Raw genomic sequence first — 20,495 nt, forward strand, 5'->3', positions numbered from 1 at the left:
CGAAAGGTTGAAGAAACGGTTGATGTGAAGTTAGATGAATCTAACGGCTCGCAAGTAGAGCAATTGCCAATTGATGTAGGGGATAAAGATCCTTCGAAAGCAATCCAAGACTTGTCTATTGGCAAGATCCATCAAACGGAGGTGAAGGAGAGTACCTCATCCATCCAAGTGGAAGCTTCTACCTCACGACAAGGTGAACCAAGAGTTGATACGAAGCATCCACGAGTGGGACACATCAAGATGAATAAAACGAGGAAGTACACCAAGATGAACCTCATCAACCTCCTTCTCCACCACGACAAGAGAACGGCAATGTCAACAATGAAGAAGGCCAAGAAAAAGGACAAGATGATGAAGAAGATGTTCCACCCCGACCCAAGAAAAATCTCTCACGAGTTCGAGCAAGAGTCGCTAGAGACCATCCCGTCGAGCAAATCTACAATGATATTAAAACTGGGAGAATCACTCGCTCTAAAAATCGTTTGTCTAATTTTTGTGAACATTATTCATTCATCTCTAGCATTGAACCTATGAAGGTTGAAGAAGCATTGGAAGATCCGGATTGGATAAACTGAAAGCACAAGTGCTCCCTAGGTGGTTTTGATAATTGATGACAACATATCTCTTGTTGGACTAATGTTTCTATCTAGTATGTTTCAGATAAGTTCAACAATGGAGTGGCATGGACTAAAGGTTGTGGGAACTCCTTCAAGATGCTAAGGACAAAGGATTGGCTAAAGCTTCAAGCTCAAGACTCTTCATTTTACATTTTAGTGATCCAAGATCACATTGAGTCCATAGGAAAAGCCAATACTATCAAGGAGGGATGAGGTGTTGCTTAATGAGCCTCTTGATTCATGTGCTTAATGATATGCTCCAAAATCCTCAGCTACTTTCCCACTTCCACATATGACCTAAACCCAAAGCCAAACTCGGTCCTACCGATTCTTTCTATCCGGCGCCACCGAGTTTCACTTGTCATAAGCCACTGCCAAACCCTAGCAAATTGGTTCTACCGATAGGGATCTCGGTCTCACCGAGATGGGATTGCAAACTCTCTGTTTCCCTTTCGTAACTTTTCGGTCTCACCGAAAGAGCGGATCGGTCCCACCAAGATTGCAATGTAAATTCAGTGTTTCCTTTTTGTAACTTTTCGGTCTCATCGAAAGAGCAAATCGGTCCCACCGAGTTTGCCTGACCAACTCTCTGGTTAGCTAATTACCAAAATCGGTCTCACCAAGTTTGTGTAATCGGTCTCACCGAGATTACGTTATGCCCAAACCCTAACCATATCGGTCCTACCGAGTTGCATGTCAGTCCCACCGAAAATCTCTAACGGTCACTAGGTTTACCTTTTCGGTCTGACCGAGTTTGTTGATTCGGTCCCACCGAGATTGGAAAACTGTGTGTAACGGTTGGATTTTGTGTGGAGGCTATATATACCCCTCCACCTCCTCTTCATTCGTGGAGAGAGCCATCAGAACACATCACAATTCCAACTCATATGTTCTGAGAGAGAACCACCTACTCATGTGTTGAGACCAAGATATTCCAATTCCTACCATATGAATCTTGATCTCTAGCCTTCCCAAGTTGCTTTCCACTCAAATCTTCTTTCCACAAAATCCAAATCCTATGAGAGAGATTTGAGTGTTGGGGAGACTTATCATTTGAAGCACAAGAGCAAGGAGTTCATTACCTACACACCATTTGTTTTCTTGGAGAGTGGTGTCTCCTAGATTGGCTAGGTGTCACTTGGGAGCCTCCGACAAGATTGTGGAGTTGAACCAAGGAGTTTGTAAGGGCAAGGAGATCGCCTACTTCGTGAAGATCTACCGCTAGTGAGGCAAGTCCTTCGTGGGCGATGGCCATGGTGGGATAGACAAGGTTGCTTCTTTGTGGACCCTTCGTGGGTGGTTGCTTCTTCGTGGACCCTTCGTGGGTGGAGCCCAAAGTGGACTCGCGCAACCATTACCCTTCGTGGGTGGAGCCCTCCGTGGACTCGCGCAACCGTTACCCTTCGTGGGTTGAAGTCTCCATCAACGTGGATGTAGGATAGCACCACCTATCCGAACCACGGGAAAAACATCCGTGTCTCCAATTGCGTTTGAATTCTCCAAACCCTTCCCCTTACATTCTTGCAAGTTGCATGCTTTACATTCCGCTGCTCATATACTCTTTGCATGCTTGCTTGATATGTATTGTGTATGTTGAAATTGTGCCTAAAACTCCACTCAAACCAAAAAGGCCTAAAAATTGCAACTTTAGCATTAAGTGTCTAATCACCCCCCCTCTAGACACATCTACTTCTAGATCCTACATAAACGCCATGCATGAAGAGCTACACAACTTTGAGAGAAACCAAGTGTGGACATTGTTCGAGAAGCCCGACAACAACCACAACATCATTGGTACCAAATGGGTGTTTTGCAATAAGCAAGACGAAGATGGTCAAGTCGTCCGCAACAAATCTCGTCTCGTCGCCCAAGGCTACACTCAAGTCGAAGGTATGGACTATGGTGAGACATATTCCCCCGTTGCTAGACTGGAGTCCATCCACATCTTACTTGCCTATGCTAATCACCATGATATCACTTTATACCAAATGGACATTAAGAGTGCTTTTCTAAATGGTGAGATTGAGGAGGAGGTTTATGTTAAGCAACCTCCCGGCTTCATCAATCCTAAGAAACCCGATCATGTTTACAAACTTCACAAAGCTCTTTATGGTCTTAAACAAGCTCCTAGAGCGTGGTATAAATGCTTGACCAAGTTCCTTATTGAAAAAGGTTTTGAGATTGGAAAGATAGATTCTACTCTTTTTACTAAAAGGGTTAATGGTGAATTATTTGTATGCCAAATTTATGTTGATGATATCATATTTGGCTCAACTAACCCTCATTTTAGTGAGAAGTTTGGAAAACTAATGTCGGAGAAGTTTGAGATGTCTATGATGAGTGAACTCAAGTTCTTTCTTGGTTTGCAAATCAAGCAAACTAAGGAAGGCACCTTTGTCTCTCAAACAAAGTACACCAAGGACTTATTCAAGAAGTTCAACATGCAAGAAAGCAAAGGTACAAAAACTCCCATGCCTACTAGTGGACATCTTGATTTGACCAAGGATGGTAAACCGGTTGATCAAAAGGTTTATCGCTCTATGATTGGATTTTTGTTATATCTATGTGCCTCTCATCCCGATATTATGCTAAGTGTGTGCATGTGTGCACGATATCAAGCGGCCCCCAAAGAATGTCATCTTAAGGCTGTGAAAAGGATAGTGAGATACTTAGTACATACACCAAATTTTGGCATTTGGTATCCTAAGAGGTCCTCTTTTGATCTTGTTGGCTATTCCGACTCGGACTATGCCGGAGACAAGGTTGATAGAAAGTCCACTTTGGGCACTTGTCAATTTCTTGGTAGATCTCTTGTGTCTTGGTCTTCCAAGAAACAAAACTCGATATCCTTATCCATCGCCGAAGCAGAATACATTGCCGTCGGTTCATGTTGTGCTCAATTACTTTGGATGACCCAAACTCTTAAAGATTATGGGATCAATATGAAACATGTTCCATTGCTTTGTGACAATGAGAGTGCTATTAAGATTGCTCACAATCTCGTGCAACATTCTCGAACTAAGCATATTGAAGTTCGTCACCATTTCATTCGAGATCATGTTGCTAAAGGGGACATTGATCTTACACATGTTCGTATCGATAAGAAGTTGGCGGATATATTCACCAAACCGCTTGATGAGAAAGTCTTTTGCCATTTGAGAGGTGAATTGAACATCATTGATGCTTCAAACTTGGAGTAGGAACTCCATTTGGATACATGCAAGGCATGAGCCTATGACTAATCCTTGACTTTTCTCTTATGATGATGATCATATGTCTTGGATATATTTGCACCCTTGCATGCTATCTAACCTTTCTAGGTACTTGGATGAATCTAAATCTATGAGATTGCAACTCAATCACATCTTGAGCAATCTCTACATCACCAAGTCTCTACTCCATGGTGGTTTAAAACAAGGAAGCATGAAACCCTTCAACATATCCTTTGGCAAATTCTATGTATCAAATTTCATGATTGTCATTTTGGATACACAAGTGCTCTTCCTTGCAAAACTAACCCATGTAGGTAGATGAACTCAACTTCAAGTGGTTCTCCCAACCATTCTTGTGCTACATCAACTTTGAGCACCCCACGCAAGTTCAACTACATGATCAAGATCAACACCACCACCCAAGGTATGTCATTCCATCTTAGAGAAGCTTTACCTCAAGACATAGGTCAAGGCAACTCAACAAGATGTGAATACATCAAATGCTTAAACGAAAAATGGTAACCCCATTTTTAGCTTAAACGATGACTATGACTTACGATTAAGTGTTCTCACTTGACTCCTCAGTCAATATAGTCTAACATAGGTGACTTTGTCACCGCCCAATTCTAGATGAAGTTCTCTAGTGTTTCTTTGAGTTTTTGCATACTTCATCTAGATTTTCTTTTCTTTGTTGTAGTCCTGCATTTCTCTGCATCCAATTCCTTGAAAATCTTTCAGTTAATTCCTTGCAAATCTTTGTGAGATCTTATTTTCCTAGTGAGCTGAGGTGACAAGTGCTCTCTCTGTGTTGGACTCGGTCATACCGATCTATTGCTTTCGGTCACACTGAACCAACTCGGTGCCACTGAAGACCACAACTCGGTATCACCGATTTCACTGTAGAGAAGACAATTTTCCATTTGTTCCTATAGTTTTATTCCAGCTCCACTTGATGATTCTTGTCCTCTACCAGCATCACAATCTATATGCTGCTTTGCTTTGTGACTCAAGGACCAAACCTATTTGACTCACACTCCAGAAGATCCCTTCTCGGAAATTGATGTCAAAGGGGGAGAGAGATCACATCAAAGCTTATTATCTTCAAAGGGGGGAGACAAAGAAATAGGGGGAGAAAGAGAAAAAGGGAGAGAGAGGTAATCACATCAAAGGCCCTAGATGCTTGGTATTCAAGAGGAGAGAAGTCACATGTATTTAAGAGGGGAAATACATGTCTATGTTATAGTTATGAGATGTTTTGATCTGATTTTTGTTTCCCTATGTTCTCCCATTATCCAATACAAGATTCAGGGGGAGAAAAACTACCAGGGAAGGAAATCTATGAATTCATTGCATATATTTACCTTTTGGGGAGATGTCTATATCAAATAGAGTACTAAACACACACTCACTACATGTCATCCCAGTCTTGGTACTCTTGTGGTTTCTTTTGTTTGCTCTGGCTTGTAGTCGTATCTGTTATCTAACCTTGTTTGCTCAGGTTCATTTCCTCCTAAGCCAACTCAAGACCACAAGGTAAGTATATGCATCACACTCATGTGCATGAGGACTTCTTGCTGATGTACATATTGTTTGCAAGAAAGACTCATAAGCATGTAGGTACATTTCCTATATTTACATATTTTGCTCTGATGCATATAGACAAGATACATGTAACACATTGCTTAATCTGTCATGCTATGCATTCACATGCTCTTATATTCCATATTTACATGATTGCATACATATAGGCGGAGCCTATGCATGTTACATGTCTCTCCAAAGCTTTACTTCTTATTCTCTATATCTTTATCTAAAGCTTTGATGCATGTTATCCTCAATTACCCAAAAAGGGAGATTGAAAGCATAACTGCTCCCTGGGTGATTGTGGTAAATAATGTCAACATATCTCTTGTTGGACTAATACTTTCATCTAGCATATGTCAGATAAGTCCAACAGTGGAGTGGCATGGACTAGAGGATGTGGGACCCCTTCAAGATGATGAAGTCAAATGATTGGCTCAAGCTCAAAGCTCAGGACTCTACATTTTTCATTTTAGTGATCCAAGATCACATTGAGTCCATAGGAAAGACAATACTATTAAGAGGGGATGAGGTGTTGCTTAATGGCTTGGTTGCTCAAAGTGCTTAGTGATATGCTCCAAAGCCCTCAACCACTCTCTCACTTCCACATTTATCCCAAACCAAAAGTCAAACTCGGCCCCACTGAAACTTTCTATCCGGCGCCACCGAGTTCTCTTGACATAGCCACTGCCAGAAACCCTAATCAATTTGGTCTCACCGATGGGATCTCGGTCTCACCGAGATGGGCTTGCAAACTCTCTGTTGCCTATTGCATTAATTTCGGTCTCACCGAAATATGAAATCGGTCCCACCAAGTTTGCTTGGCCAACTATCTGTTTTTCTTATTACCCAAATCGGTCCCACCGAGTTTGTGTAATCGGTCCAACCGAGATAAGGCTTTACCCTAACCCTAGCACATCGGTCCCACCGAGTTGATCATGTCGGTCCCACCGAAAATCCCAACGTTCACATTTTGAACTAAATCGGTCAGACCGAGTTATATGATTCGGTCCCACCGAGTTTGGTGATTTGTGTGTAACGGTTAGATTTTGTGTGGAGGCTATATATACCCCTCCACCCACTCTTCATTCGTGGAGAGAGCCATCAGAACATGCCTACACTTCCAACATACATTTTCCGAGAGAGAACCACCTACACTTGTGTTGAGGTCAAGATATTCCATTCCAACCACATAAATCTTGATCTCTAGCCTTCCTCAAGTTGCTTTCCACTCAAATCATCTTTCTACCAAATCAAATCCTACGAGAGAGAGTTGAGTGTTGAGGAGACTATCACTTGAAGCACAAGAGCAAGGAGTTCATCGTCAACACACCATCTTTTACCTTTTGGAGAGTGGTGTCTCCTAGATTGGCTAGGTGTCACTTGGGAGACTCCGTCAAGATTGTGGAGTTGACCCAAGGAGTTTGTACGGGCAAGGAGATCGCCTACTTCGTGAAGATCTACCCTAGTGAGGCAAGTCCTTCGTGGGCGATGGCCATGGTGCGACAGACAAGGTTGCTTCTTTGTGGACCCTTCGTGGGTGGAGCCCTCCATGGACTCGTGCAACCATTACCCGTTTTGGGTTGAAGTCTCCATCAACGTGGATGTACGATAGCACCACCTATCGGAACCACGCCAAAAATCTCCGTGTCTCCAACTGCGTTTGCACACTCCAATCCCATCCCTTTACATTCTTGCAACTTGCACGATTTACTTTCCGCTGCTCATATACTCTTGTCATGCTTGCTTGATATGTATTGTGGATGTTTAAACTTGTGCCAAAACTCCACTTCAACTTAAAAAAAATTAAAAACTGTAACTTTTCTTGCTAAGAGTCTATTCACCCCCCCTCTAGACACCTCTTCCCGATCCTTTCAAGCGCGCGCTTGCACCACGCGAGGGCGCCGAGCCTGCTTGGTCTGCCAGCCACCATGCGCCGGGCGAGGAGCCGGGGCGTGGGAGGGCCCCGCCGCCTCGCCTCCATGAACCACTGGGCCGAACGGGGTACCCAAGATCTCAGGGACGATGATGGTGGACCGGAGCTGCGGTCGCGGCGGTGCGGGGGAAGGGGAGGAAGGCGGGCGCTCCACGCGGGGCGGAGAGGCCATGGGAGCGTTAGAGTCGGATGAAAACAAGCCAGAGAGAGAGAGACCCTAGATTCCATGGAGCGTGGGGAGGTGGGTGCCGCCTCCGGAGTGGACGACGGCGAGAGGGGTGGCCGCCGGCGCCGGAGTGGTGACCGGCGCAGCGCGCGGGGGAGAGGGGGTTCGCTAGGGATTTCCCTTTTCTGAACTTGCATGTCCGTCGCCTTCAGCCCCCCGTTTCCGATGGGGATGCGAGAAAGGCGAACACACGCGCGCGCGCCGCGGCGGGGATAGATACTTGCGCCGACCTCAAGCCGCCAGCTTCCAGGGCACTCACCAGCGAGCGGTAGGAGGAGGAGCGGCATGCCATGGCGATGTTTCTCGCGCGCGCGGTCAAGTGGCAGCGATGGCAAGCGGGGAGGGCCTCGTCGAGATCCGCCCCCGCGACCTCCAGTTCCTCTGTAAGTATCCAGTTCAGTCCCTTGATCCTCCTCCTCCCCTACCCTCCCAATCCTTCCACGGCTGGATGGACGGAGCGTGCCGTAGCACATAAAATCGGTGGTAGTCTCGGTGCGACGCGCTTGTGGTTGTGAGTGACGCGTCGATGCTTCAGTTTGCTCTGCTCATGGCGCGGTGTGCCCCTGATCAGTAGCCAGTCCAACTCCGCAGCTGATCAGTGGGTCATGTGTCATTCTTGTCAGTTAGCGCGATGTCTCGGTGAATCAATCATACATTCATACTAAACTCCATCTATGATGTGTCACCAGATTAAGCCTGCCACTGTAGCTCCTCCGCCCCTGTTCCCGATGGAATTACTATGGCAGCAGTGTGGCCGGTTGTGGCTTTTGAAGATGTAGTTTCCATAGCATGAGTGGTGTTCTTAAGTTTGCTGCATATGCTATGTGTTTGGTGAATTGAGATTTCTACATTCCGTGCGTGTTTGTTCACTATACTTGAAGCTGTGTTCATTTTACAATGGATTAAGCTGTCATGGGAGATAGGACTAGGCTAGTTACTTCCCTGTTTATACCAAACATGTTATATCTCTGATTCCATTAGATCTTGCAAGATTGTAACATCCCAATTTTCAATTTGGATATTATCATTTAGATCATGCATTTTTTCACATTTGTTTTATTTGAAATTCTTGATCTTAGAAACCTTAAGCAACTCAAGGACCAATTGAGAGAGTTGGAGGTTTTCTCAAAAATCCATTTTTGAATTTTCAAAATTGGCAAATTGGATCAAAGTGATTTATTCAAAATATTTTTCCAATTATTTCAAATAAATAAAATAAAGAGAGAAGATAAAAGGACTTCTTCAAAAACAGCAAAGAAATATTGGAAATTAAATTTTGAATAAAAATATATTTTATTTGATTTTATTTACAAGTTTATTTATTTTTATCAGCACTAATAATTTTATTTTTATTTTAGGCATTTAGGCCCAGAAAATGTTCAGCTAAGCCCATTTAATTAGGAGGGACTATGTGAATTTTTCTGGAATTTTTATAAATATATTTATTATGTTTTTCATATCTCTAGAAAAAATATTGTTTTAAAAAAGTTTCAGGCCGACTGAACTGGGCCGCGCCCAGCCCAGCCGGCCTAGGCCGCCAACGCCATCGTCCCCGAGCCAGACTCCAGTTGGAGACCGCTGCCACCTTGCCTTGGCCCCTCTCCCAAGCCGCCGCACCCCCTCCCCTCTTTAAATTGTGCCCCGACCCCCCTCTTTTCCTCAACAGCCGCAGCCGCCGGACTTAGCGCCGCCGCCTCGCCTCACCCGCGCTGCACCGCTTGCCGCCGCTCGCGCCACCGCCGCACTTCCGAGCCGCCACCGCCGCCCGCGCCAGGCCCCTTAGCCACCGGAGATCCGCTCGCCGCCGCCGGATTTCCCGCCGACGTCGAACCGCCGTGGACCGGTAAAACCGCCACCCCGGTCCGATTCGTTTTTTAGTTTCGGTTTTTCTTTTAAAACTTGATTTAGTATTTATTTTAGTTACTTAGCGAACGTTTGTTCGTTTAGGTTTTGTAGTGAACAGATTCATTAGATTTGTTTCGGTAGTGAACATTCGTTCGGCATATTTTTCTTTTTATTTTAGTTTTCTGTCAAGGACCCAGATGCGATTACTTTTCTTATAGATTAGCCCTTGTTTTTCAAACGATCACAACTTTTTGCTCGTTTATCCAAATTCGATGAAACCAATGCCAAATTCTTCATTATAATCCCCTCTATCCAGATAACCAACTTAACAATATTTTTGAAAGTTTAAAATTTGATTTCAAACAGATTTAAATTTGAACTTCTTTTGATCATAACTTGAGTTTCGTAACTCCGATTTGGTTGATTCTTTTTGCAAATCGAAGTTCTTGACCTAAAAGTTCTGTTAAGATCTAATCCACATAATTTAGGTACTGTTAGAAATTGTTTTCTATTTGAAAAGTCTTATTCGCTTAATTCTGAGTTTTCTGAATCGTTTTCTTCGGTTTTCATTGCATCTTATGCTTGAGTGCTTATGTATGCTATTGTTTGTCTATGATAGATTTTCCGGAGTGCGAAGCTTGCTACTACAAATCTCCAGGGTTTTCCGATCGTCAACAAGGCAAGCTACACTTTGATCATACCCTCCCAGTTTTTATGCATTAGTTTCAACCCTCAAAGATTGCATGAGTAGGATTGGGAACATGTGGTTATGCTATGTAGTTCATGAGGTAGGAACCTATTACCTTTGATCACCCCGGGAATATACGTTATGCTCATATTGCTTAGCCATGCTCGTAGACGGGGATTGGTATGTGAGAATCATGCAAGTTATGAGAGTTAATAACTAAGGGTAACTTAAGGTGGAAACTTTAATACACAACTGGGTGGAATGGTTGCGGGCACCTGGAGAATCTAGTGTTATCCTAGGAGATCCCGGAGTACCTGTGTGATCATCCTATGGAATGCCACCCAGGCTCAAAGGGATCATATAATTATTTATGCCTAGAAACTTCCGTGTGCAGCCACAAGACATTATGGGCTCTGGCATAGTTGAGTAAGTTGTGTGGCCTCTTTCAGTGGTGGACTAGCAGATGTAGGGGAAAATAGGTGTACCGGTCTACCCATAGTAAAGAGTTAATTCTTCATGAAGATCGTGTCTCGATCTTCTGATCATGGAGGTGGTTGAGTCTTGTGGGGAAAAGTGCGCAACCTCTGCAGAGTATACAAACTAATCATGATTAGCCGTGTCCCCGGTCATGGACAATTTGGATATCTAGAAGTGAATTATTTGTTGATCTCATCATTCTGTTTAATGAAATTGTTGGGTTAATATTTTGTACTTAGAAATTTGGGATTGAGTTGGAGGAACTTTTATTATATGGATAATTTAACTTGGTAGTAAATAAATTTATTCCTTTGTTGTAGGAAAAAATTAGCTTTATGCAAAATTTTAACTTAGAGCCTCCACCAGCCAAATATGCATGTAGTGATAGTTGTTATTCATCATTGATCTATAGTGTGATCTTGCCAGCATATTCCATGTGCTGACCTACACGGCTGCAACGTCTCATGTTGCAAAATTTTCAGACAAGGAGTAAGGTGCGATAGGTCGTTGTCGTGCACTCAGCTTTGCCATGGAGTTGGATGGACTCATTTATCTTCAAGTAGTTATTTAATTTAGTTGGCCTTCAGCCATATTTATGTAATAAGTACTCTCTATGAGACTCTCGGTGTAATAAGTGTGTGATTGAACTCTGTTATAAATCCTCGAGTACCGTGTGTGTCAGCATACCGATCCAGGGATGACACTTAAGCACAGAGACTTCGATCCATTGGGATCGAGTCGCTACAAAGATGATCTGAGTAAATGCCTTCTCCGCCAATGACAACATATATTTAACTGACTACACGTGATTCTGTTAGATCTTGCACTAAATGGGAATGTGTTGCCTTTTATTCTTCCCTGTATTAGGAGTTTGGGACTGTGAGATACCGAGGTCCCATCCCCTTATCCAAATTGATCTGTTGCATGTGCATGGTGAACGTTTGAAACGAAAATTTATTTTCTCCATTAGAATTTCCATACCATTTATTTTTATTTATGTAGTAATCTGGATGCATTCTTTACATATTTTTTATATTATATCTTTTTTTCTTATTGACAGTTGAGGTGAGAAGCAAAGTTCATGTTCTGTACATCTTGTGAACAGAACAGATGAGTATGTTGCATTCAAGGTTGGCATGCAATTTGTACTTATATTTATGTTTATGTGTGGCCTTTTTGTCATAATGGTAACATATGATGCACAAATATGCTGGACAGCTGTCGTCTAGCTTTTGCACTTAGTTATTGCATAGATATACAATCAGCAATGCACTAGTTTATTACTTTAGTGATCTAAACGATCTTATGTTAGTTTACAGAGGGAGTACTTGACATAATGAATAATACAATACATCATAGCATCAATTACTGATCGGACATTTTGACCAGGTTAAAACAACTTCCCCAAAAAGATATTGTGTTCTACCAAATATTGGAGTTATTCTTCCAAGGGCAACTATAGTTTTATAGTTGTGTGTAGTCTTCCACTGGCCGATCGACTGGAAGGTATGATTATTTTGAATTGATTTAGCACTGTCTTGTGTGTAGTTCTAGATTTACACATCAAATTATTAGTGAGCAGTGAAAAGATGAATGTTAACAACATGTTATGGTTGAATCAAAGTATTGAAATCCCTCATGGTACAGACCTTCGAGTACAAAGAGAAAGTAGGAAACTAAAGAACTTGCATAACTTATTGCGGGAATGGAAGACAATTCTTAATGCTCTTAGGAGATGCATTTATTGACTCCTAAAGAATACCATACGATATTAATTAGTTTTCAGTAACAAGATTATGACATTTATTGGACTCCAAAGATTACATATGAAATTAACTGATTCTAGTACTACATCATTGGACAGTAATGGTTGCAAAGCACCAACTTATGTAACTCAAAGTTGATATAGTTCTAAATACTGATAATGGTGGTTTACCAAATTCAAAATTGATCCCAATCAGATATTGTGCTCCTGATGTATCCTCCTTTTGTCTGTAGATGATCTGAGTGTATGTCATTAAAAATAATTTTCTGCCCCTTCTCGTGAAATTGATAGATATAATAGCAACTTAAAATCATATCTACCATCACAAATTCTCTTGTCCACTCATGTGATTCATTCATGATCAACTGGCTCCTGGTGTATTACTTCTTGTATTGATCCAATGGAGGAGATAAGCTTGCTTTGAGGAAGAGAGAAAACATATTTTCAGTGTTCATATTCTTTGGTTAGTTTTAGGTTTTTGTAGCTTAAATTACACTTGCTTTTAAGTATATGTTTTGTTAACTTCACTTCCAACTGAATTGTAGTTACTATGCAAAACAAAAGACTACTCCACCAGGTATACAAATAAAAGACAAGTTTCTTGTGCAAACCACAGCTTTTCCTTCTGGTATAACTGATGAAGGCATCCATCCTGCTTTTTTAAGTTCTCGCTACACAGTAATTTATGTTCTGTTTGTGATGTTGTCTTTGCATCTTCCATTCCTAGTTTTAATCTTCTTGCTTTCCTCTATTCCTGTTGTAGTTCTCCAAAGAAACCATAAGATATGTCGAGGAGAATAAGCCGAGAGTTGTCCATGTTGGTGCAACTCGGCCTGAAGCAGAGCAACTCATCAGTGGAATTGTGCCAAGACTGCCATTGAGGTTCCCGTGGGAAAAGAGACATTGAATATTGTGAATGGAGTACCTAATGTGGCGAACCAAGTTCCCTCCCTAAGAGAATCTCCAGCTATTTTGAATGAAATTCCTGTCCCTGTAAAAGGAACTCCCGCTCTTTTGAGAGATTTCCCTGTCCCGTTGAAAGAAGCTCCAGGTACTTCATCAAAACCATCCATTTGAAAGGAACTCCTATTAGTTTTGTAGAAACTCAGTTTTCTTCAATAGAAAGGAATACAACCTTAAAAGAAACTCCTACTATTCTGAGAGATTTCACAATCACGTTGAAAGAAGCTCCAACTACTTCAGCAGAATATGTTACTCATTTGAATGGAACTCCTACTGATTCTGTAGAAACTCAATTTTCTTCAACAGAAATGAATATGTCCTTTAAAAAAGCTCCTGCTATTTTGAGAGATCTCACAGTCCCATTAAAGGAAGCTGCAGCTACCTCAGCAGAATCAGATATCCATTTGAAAAGAACTCCTATTGTTTCTGTAAAAACTCAGTTTTCTTCAACAGAAATGAATATGGCCTTTAGAAAAACACCTACTGCTCCGAGAGATTTCCCAGCCCCGTTGACAGAAGCTCCAGCTGCTTCAGCCGAATCTGTTATTCATTTGAAAGAAACTCCTACTGATTTTGTAGAAACTCAATTTTCTTCAACAGAAATGAATACGGCCTTAAAAAAATTCCTCCTGTTCTGAGAGATTTCCCAGTTCTGTTAAAAGAATCTCCAGCTATCGCAGCAGAATCTGCTATCCATTTGAAAATAACTCCTACTGTTTCTATAGAAACTCAATTCTCTTCAGCAGAAATGGATACAACCTTAACATATGTTCGTGCTCCACAAGAAGTTTCTGTCTTAAGTGATATACTACTTGTCAACACAGAGAATCTTCATCCATATCACGTAGGTTTCGAATTCTCACTTATGTTGCATGTCCTTTTGCCTTTGCTTACCGAAAAAGACTTTCGCCCTGCTTTATAAATAAAGCAACCACTGAGCACAAAGTTATCAAGGTACCAACCAACCAAACACACACACACAAAGCCACCACAGGCAGGTCCGACGAACACACACAGATGAAACCCAGGTTCAGCTGTGGCCACAGCACAACAAGCCCAACACCGGCGCACGACACACACAACAAACACAACGATGGTGGTGAGGTGGAGAAGATTTAATCTGGCTCCGGTGGTGGTGGGGGAAGCGGTGGGGCCATTCGGAGAGCCATCAAACGAAGTTGGGTGATGATGGAGGTGATGGCGTCTCTCTCCCGAGGACGACTAAGCGGCCGCCAAAGCTGTAAGTAACCAGACCATTTGAACAAAGCGTCAGTAGCACGACGAAGAGGAATGCACTGAATCACAAGCTTATTCCTAACAGCCCACAACATCCAGGTTAGCACCCCGATGATCAGCCACCTAATGTGGCGAACAGAGGGAGCTAACGCCTGGAGTTCCGCAAAGAGAGAGGGGAAGTTGTTGTAGTCCCAGCTTCCACCCACTATTTTGCGGAAACTACTCCATAGGAACTGCGCGGACACGCAGGTGAAGAAGATATGGTTCGAATCCTCTTCAGGCCCGCAGAGCGGGCACCGCCCATCACCTGGGCCATTGCGTTTCAGGACCTCCATGTCGGATGGGAGGCGGCCGCGAATCCATTGCCACAAGAATATCCTAATCTTCAAGGGGAGCTGGATCTCGCAGATGGTGGTGAGCGCCTCATGACCCATCGATGGTGCGATGGCCTGGTATAGAGACTTAGTGGAGAATTGCCCAGATGGCTCTAGACGCCACCTGGCATGGTCATCTTCTAACTTAAGACCAGGCTCGTGTAGCGCGATGCATTCCAGCAGCTCATGCCAATCAACATTCTCAGCCGGGCCAAACGCTCTCCGGAACACGAGTTGCCCTAAGTCAATAAGGGCCGTCGCGATCGAGATCCGCAGGTCAAACACGATGGAGAACAGGTTAGGAAAACAGGCCGCGAGGGGCAAGTCCCCAGCCCATCTATCGAACCAGAACATCATGGCGGTGCCCGATCGAATCGCAATCGAGGTGCCGATGCGGAGGATAGGAAGGAGCTGAATGATGGACTGCTAGAACTGGGAGCCTCCAGACCGCTGTCAGAAGGCGAGAGGCTGGCCATGAAAGTATTTCTGCTGAATGAGGTGAAGCCACAGGTCACCCTCTCTGTTGGCAATCCGCCACAACCACCTCGTTAGGAGGGCTATGTTCATGCGTTTGGAGGACATGATCCCGAGACCACCCTGGTCTCGCGGTTTATAGATCTCCGACCAGCGAACCATGTGGTATTTCTGCTTATCGCCCTCGCCGGCCCAGAAGAAGCGCCCCTGAACTGTGGCAATCTCATGATGCAGAGCCTCAGGAAGGCTGAGAAGCTCATGATGAATGTCGGTGTTCTGGGAACGGGGGTCCCCAGACTTGCCTGCCTGCGGCCCGCTGCGTGGCTAAGCCAACAGGCCATATGACCCATCTTCATCAACATGGAATCCAAGACCCTCACGAGGGGCCAAGCCTCGCGAGGCGGACGACGCAAGACCTCCTTTGGAGTGTCCTAGTCAGGTAGGCTCACGAGGAGCGGAGATATCAAGGTGAGGCAAACCTCACGAGGCTCTCGTGATGTGAGCCATGACGATCGGCACCAGGCGGGCGCCAGGAGGGTGCCAGCGCACGCATCGTCCTTGTTTCCTCTTTGGTGCTAAGGAGGCCTGCGCAGGCGAGGAGTACCAAGGCATCAGGCAAAGGTTTCCATATCGGTGCACCAAGGCAGGACCAGAAGGACGACAAGACGGAGGTCATCATGGAGCCCAAGACGGCGTCACCACAGAGCCTTTCATAGGCGGAGACCGCCTTTGTCAGGATAGCTTGTACTAGCTGTCGCCCTTCAAATTTGCCCGCCGTTGTTGGCTCCCTTCCCGCTCAATATTTGGGAAGAGGACCAGGGCCCCTATAAGTAGGACTAGCCACCATCATAGGCAGGGAGGATCATTTTTAGACCATCCAGAACCACACAAGTTAGCCAGGCACAAGAACACCTCAACCTTAGGAGGCTGTTCTTCCCCTTGTATTGTTCATCATCAGCCCTGGAGGCAATCCACCACCACCACACTGGAGTAGGGTATTACACCACAACGGTGGCCCGAACCAGTATAAATCTTGTGCCTTCCTGTGTTGCGAGTTCGTCGAGTTCATCCGCGAGATCTTAGCGAGCTAGGGCATAGATCGGTGGGAGGAAAAGACTTCGCGTGAACCCCAGTGTTCGAACCTTAAGGGTTTGCCAGAACCCCACAACCGACATTTGGCGCGCCAGGTAGGGGTGCGCCGTAGCTTCCCTTCCATTAGTTCGTCCCTCCGTCGCCCCATCGTCAGGCTGCCCTCACCGCCCGCGTTGCTCAGACGACCCCCATTGGTGGGCCACCTCGTCGTTCTCCGTCTCCCGCCGCCAACGCCGCCACCGGCCCGGTGGGGAACGAGCAGCAAGCGTCTTTGCCGCATCCTTCGGTACGGCAGGACGGTCGCACCGCAACTCCATCGCTGACCCCAACTGGTTCTCTGTTCCATGAACGCCACGCTCCCATGGAGGTGCGGACCGCACTCCTCGCCGCAAACGAACTCCTGCGCTACCGCCCAGTCGACGACCTCTATGAGGAGTGGCTCGACCGCGTCGCCGAGCTCGTCCGTGCCGCAGGGGGCTCCTCGGCGCTATCCGTCTCTGTGCCTCACCCTCAGCCGCCCACGGGCGACGAGGCCTGAGGCGCGCCTCCGCCACCCCAGGCCAAGGACGGCGCCTTCGCACCATGGCGCATGGCCCCGTGGTGTGATCCGCCACGCCCGGTTCCCGCGCGCGAAGAGAGAAGCTGCCAAGAAATCCCTCGGCTGCGAGGAGCCGCACCCGCGCTCCCCGCACCGCCTCGTCAAGACCGCGCGCCGCCCGCGGTGGCGCAGCGCGGACCTCATCAAGACCAAGCTCCACCTCTGAAGCGGGCCCCAATAACTATGGCCGGTTGCCGCGCCTTCACCCCCGAGCTGTGCAGCGTCGCCTGGCCAGGCAAGTTCAAGCCGGATCTGCCTCCTCGCTATGATGGCACCGCCGACCCCGCGGAGTTCCTGCAGCTCTACGAGCTGAACATCGAAGCAGCCAACGGCGACGAGAAAGTCATGGAAAACTAGTTTCCCATGGCTCTCAAGGACGGGGCCCGCACTTGGCTCTTGAACCTGCAGCATGGCTCGATCTCCTCTTGGGACGAGATGCGCGACCACTTCATCGCCAACTCCTAGGGCACTCGCGACCGCCCGCCGGCCGCGGGCGACCTGCGCCGTATCAAGAAACAGCCAGGGGAGACCCTCCAGAAGTACATCCAGTGCTTCAACAACACCCGCCTCAAGATCCCCAAGGTCACGGATGAGGCCATCATCTCCGCGTTCTCTGACGCGTCCATGACGTCAAGATGAAGGAAGAGATCGCTATCCACGAGGAGCTCTGCACATCTCAGGAGGTGTTCAACCTGGCGACCAAGTGCGCAAGAGCTGAGGAGGGGCGCCTCTCTCTCCTTGAGCTGCTAGCCGCGGGCACAGAGGAGAAGAAAGTCAAGGCCAAGGACGTGAAGCGCAAGGAAGCAGCGGTGCTAGCGGCGGAGCCCGACACCAAACGGGGCAGAGATCAGCCCGAGTCATCCAAGAACAGCCGACCGTTATGCGCCTTCCACAACCTGAACACCCACAACACCAGCGACTGCCAAGAGCTCAGATCCATACGAGAAGGACGCTACGGTCGACGCCCTGAGCGCAGTGACCGGGGCTACGGCCGCGGAGGAGAACGTGGAGGCGGACGCTGGGACGACCGTGGCCCGCGCCAGTAATGGCGCGACAGGCCTTGTGAGGACCGCTGGCAAGACCATCCTCGTGAGGATCGCCCCCAAAGCAACGCCGGTCTTCCCCCGCTGCCGCCACCAAGAAGGAACGACGATCATCATCAGGACGAGGGAGCTGGGGGCTTCCAGGAGCCGCGTGCAATCGCCTGCATCTTGGGCGGCACCTAGGCCCCAGCCTCTCGGCGCATCTTCAAATGGTTTGCTCGCGAGGTGAATGCAGTGCTCCCCAAGCTTGAGGCCGCGCGCCCGCTCAGGTGGTCCCAGTGCGCCATCACTTTCAACTTGGCAGATCAGCTCAAGTGCGCGGCCACCGCCGGCGTCCTCCCGATGTTGTGTTCCCCAGTCATCAGCAATGTGCAGTTTACCAAGACCCTCATAGATGGCGGTGCAGGGCTCAATATCCTGTCCGTCGACACATTCGACAACCTCCAAGTGCCATATGAGCAGCTCTAGCATACCAAACCTTTCTCAAGAGTGACGGGCGGCTCCACCACACCGATAGGGCAGGTCCGCCTACCTGTCACCTTTGGCACACGCGACAACTACCGCACCAAGCTCATCGATTTCGACGTCGCCCACATCTGCCTGCCGTACAACGCCATCCTCGGGTATTCGGCCCTGGCCAAGTTCATGGCGGTCACCCACCACGGCTACAACATCCTCAAGATGCCTGGAAGCGGCGGGGTCATCACAGTCCCATGTGAAGAAAGGGATGCGGTGTGCTCCCTCGAGTGCGCCTTCCAAGCTGCAGCAATTGACGACCCCAACAGCAGAAGTGAGGGCCCTCCGAAGGCCACCCCCAAGAAGAGGCAGCTGCCCCGTGCAGGACCTTAGGAGGATGATGTCGCGGCGTGAGCCTCGGCAGGATCAGCGCCCGTCCCAAGGGCGCCTCCCTCCATCGCATAGGAAGGCGCGCCCAACGCGCTCCTCGGGCAGGGCTCGGGGGCTCTCTTCTGGAGGGCCTCAGGCCTTGCCAACCTCACGAGGGAGGCGCTTGGGCACCACTTGGAGGCGTGCTACGCAGCATGTTTTCCTCAGGAGAACATAGGGCAAGGGGTGCCCACCACTCAGGAGTTCATCGCCAAGACCACAGAGGAACTGCAGGACGTAGGAGCCATGCGCGGCGACAACCGCTCACAGGGCGCAGTGCACCACCCAGGCGAGGGTGCCGAGCTGCGCGTCTGCATCGACATCCCAGGGCTCAACAGGGCCGCATCTCAGGAGCGCTTCTGGCCTTCGCATGTGGGCTGTTGCGGGGTCCCGCCACATAGCTACATTCGCATGCCCCTCGGCTTGTCGAGCATGGCGTCGGCCTATCAGCGCAACATGCGGAATGACCTGGCGGCTCAAGAGGCCAGGTACCGCGCTGTCCTGGAGGAAATGGAGACGGTCTTCGGGGAGCCTCCTGAGCCTCCCGAGGCTCAGGACTCCGGTGGCTCATGAGGAGTCCTCTCTTCGACGCACGCCTTCAGCTGCACCAACTCTGCTTTGTCTACAGAACCAGGTAGCCGTAGGTCACCCACCACGGCAATCTCGAAGCAAATATTACAAACACATTGTCCTCACACATTGTCTTCACGATATCAAATGAAAAGTCTAAACACCTGCCTGAGGCCTAATGCATGTTGCAGGAATGAAACAGGAGGGTAGCCACAGGTCACCCCCGGACGCCGCCATCACCTACGGAAGGAGCTACCTCGTGAGCGACGCTGTCTTCACCTTCACCTCCAGCCGCAGGATCAGCGACATCACCAGACAGAGGAGCGGAGACAAAGCCGTGGAACTTTTTCAGCAAGGCCTCCACCTGACCTTGCACGGCTGTGGCAACAGCCTCGTATTGGTCTTCAGCCACAGGCTCCAGCAGCTCATCAAGGCAAGCGCTCGGGTCGCGAAGGTGCAGGTGGCTGAAGATGCGAGACAACGCAGTTGAAGACAGGACGCGAGCTTCCGCCTCCGCCATAGGACCGACGCCATCAACGACTTCCTCGAGCGCGTGCACCAAGAGGGGAAGCAGCCGGGCGGGGCCGTCCTCGTCGGCGGCCAGGGACATCTCCAGGCTGTGCTCGTAGAGCATCTTCAGTGCCTTGCGGGACCTCTTCTCGAGATCGGCAAAGGCCGCACGGTCTTCGGTCAGGACTTGCGCCTTGGCGTCGAGCTCGACCTCTCTCGCCTTCGCCTCCCGCTCTAGCTCTTCGAACCGGTTGCGCTCGGCGGCCTGCGTCCGCCCCAATTCCGCCAGCTCAGTATCATGGTTCTTGACGGTGTCCTCCCGGGCCTTCATTTCCTCCTCCTTCGCTTGGTGGCAGCGTGCTTCTTCGGCGTGCTTGGCGCGCAGGCCCTGCAGCTCGTCCTC

This window comes from Triticum urartu, chromosome 1 (genome assembly GCF_003073215.2).
Source record: "Triticum urartu cultivar G1812 chromosome 1, Tu2.1, whole genome shotgun sequence".
Taxonomy (NCBI): domain Eukaryota; kingdom Viridiplantae; phylum Streptophyta; class Magnoliopsida; order Poales; family Poaceae; genus Triticum; species Triticum urartu.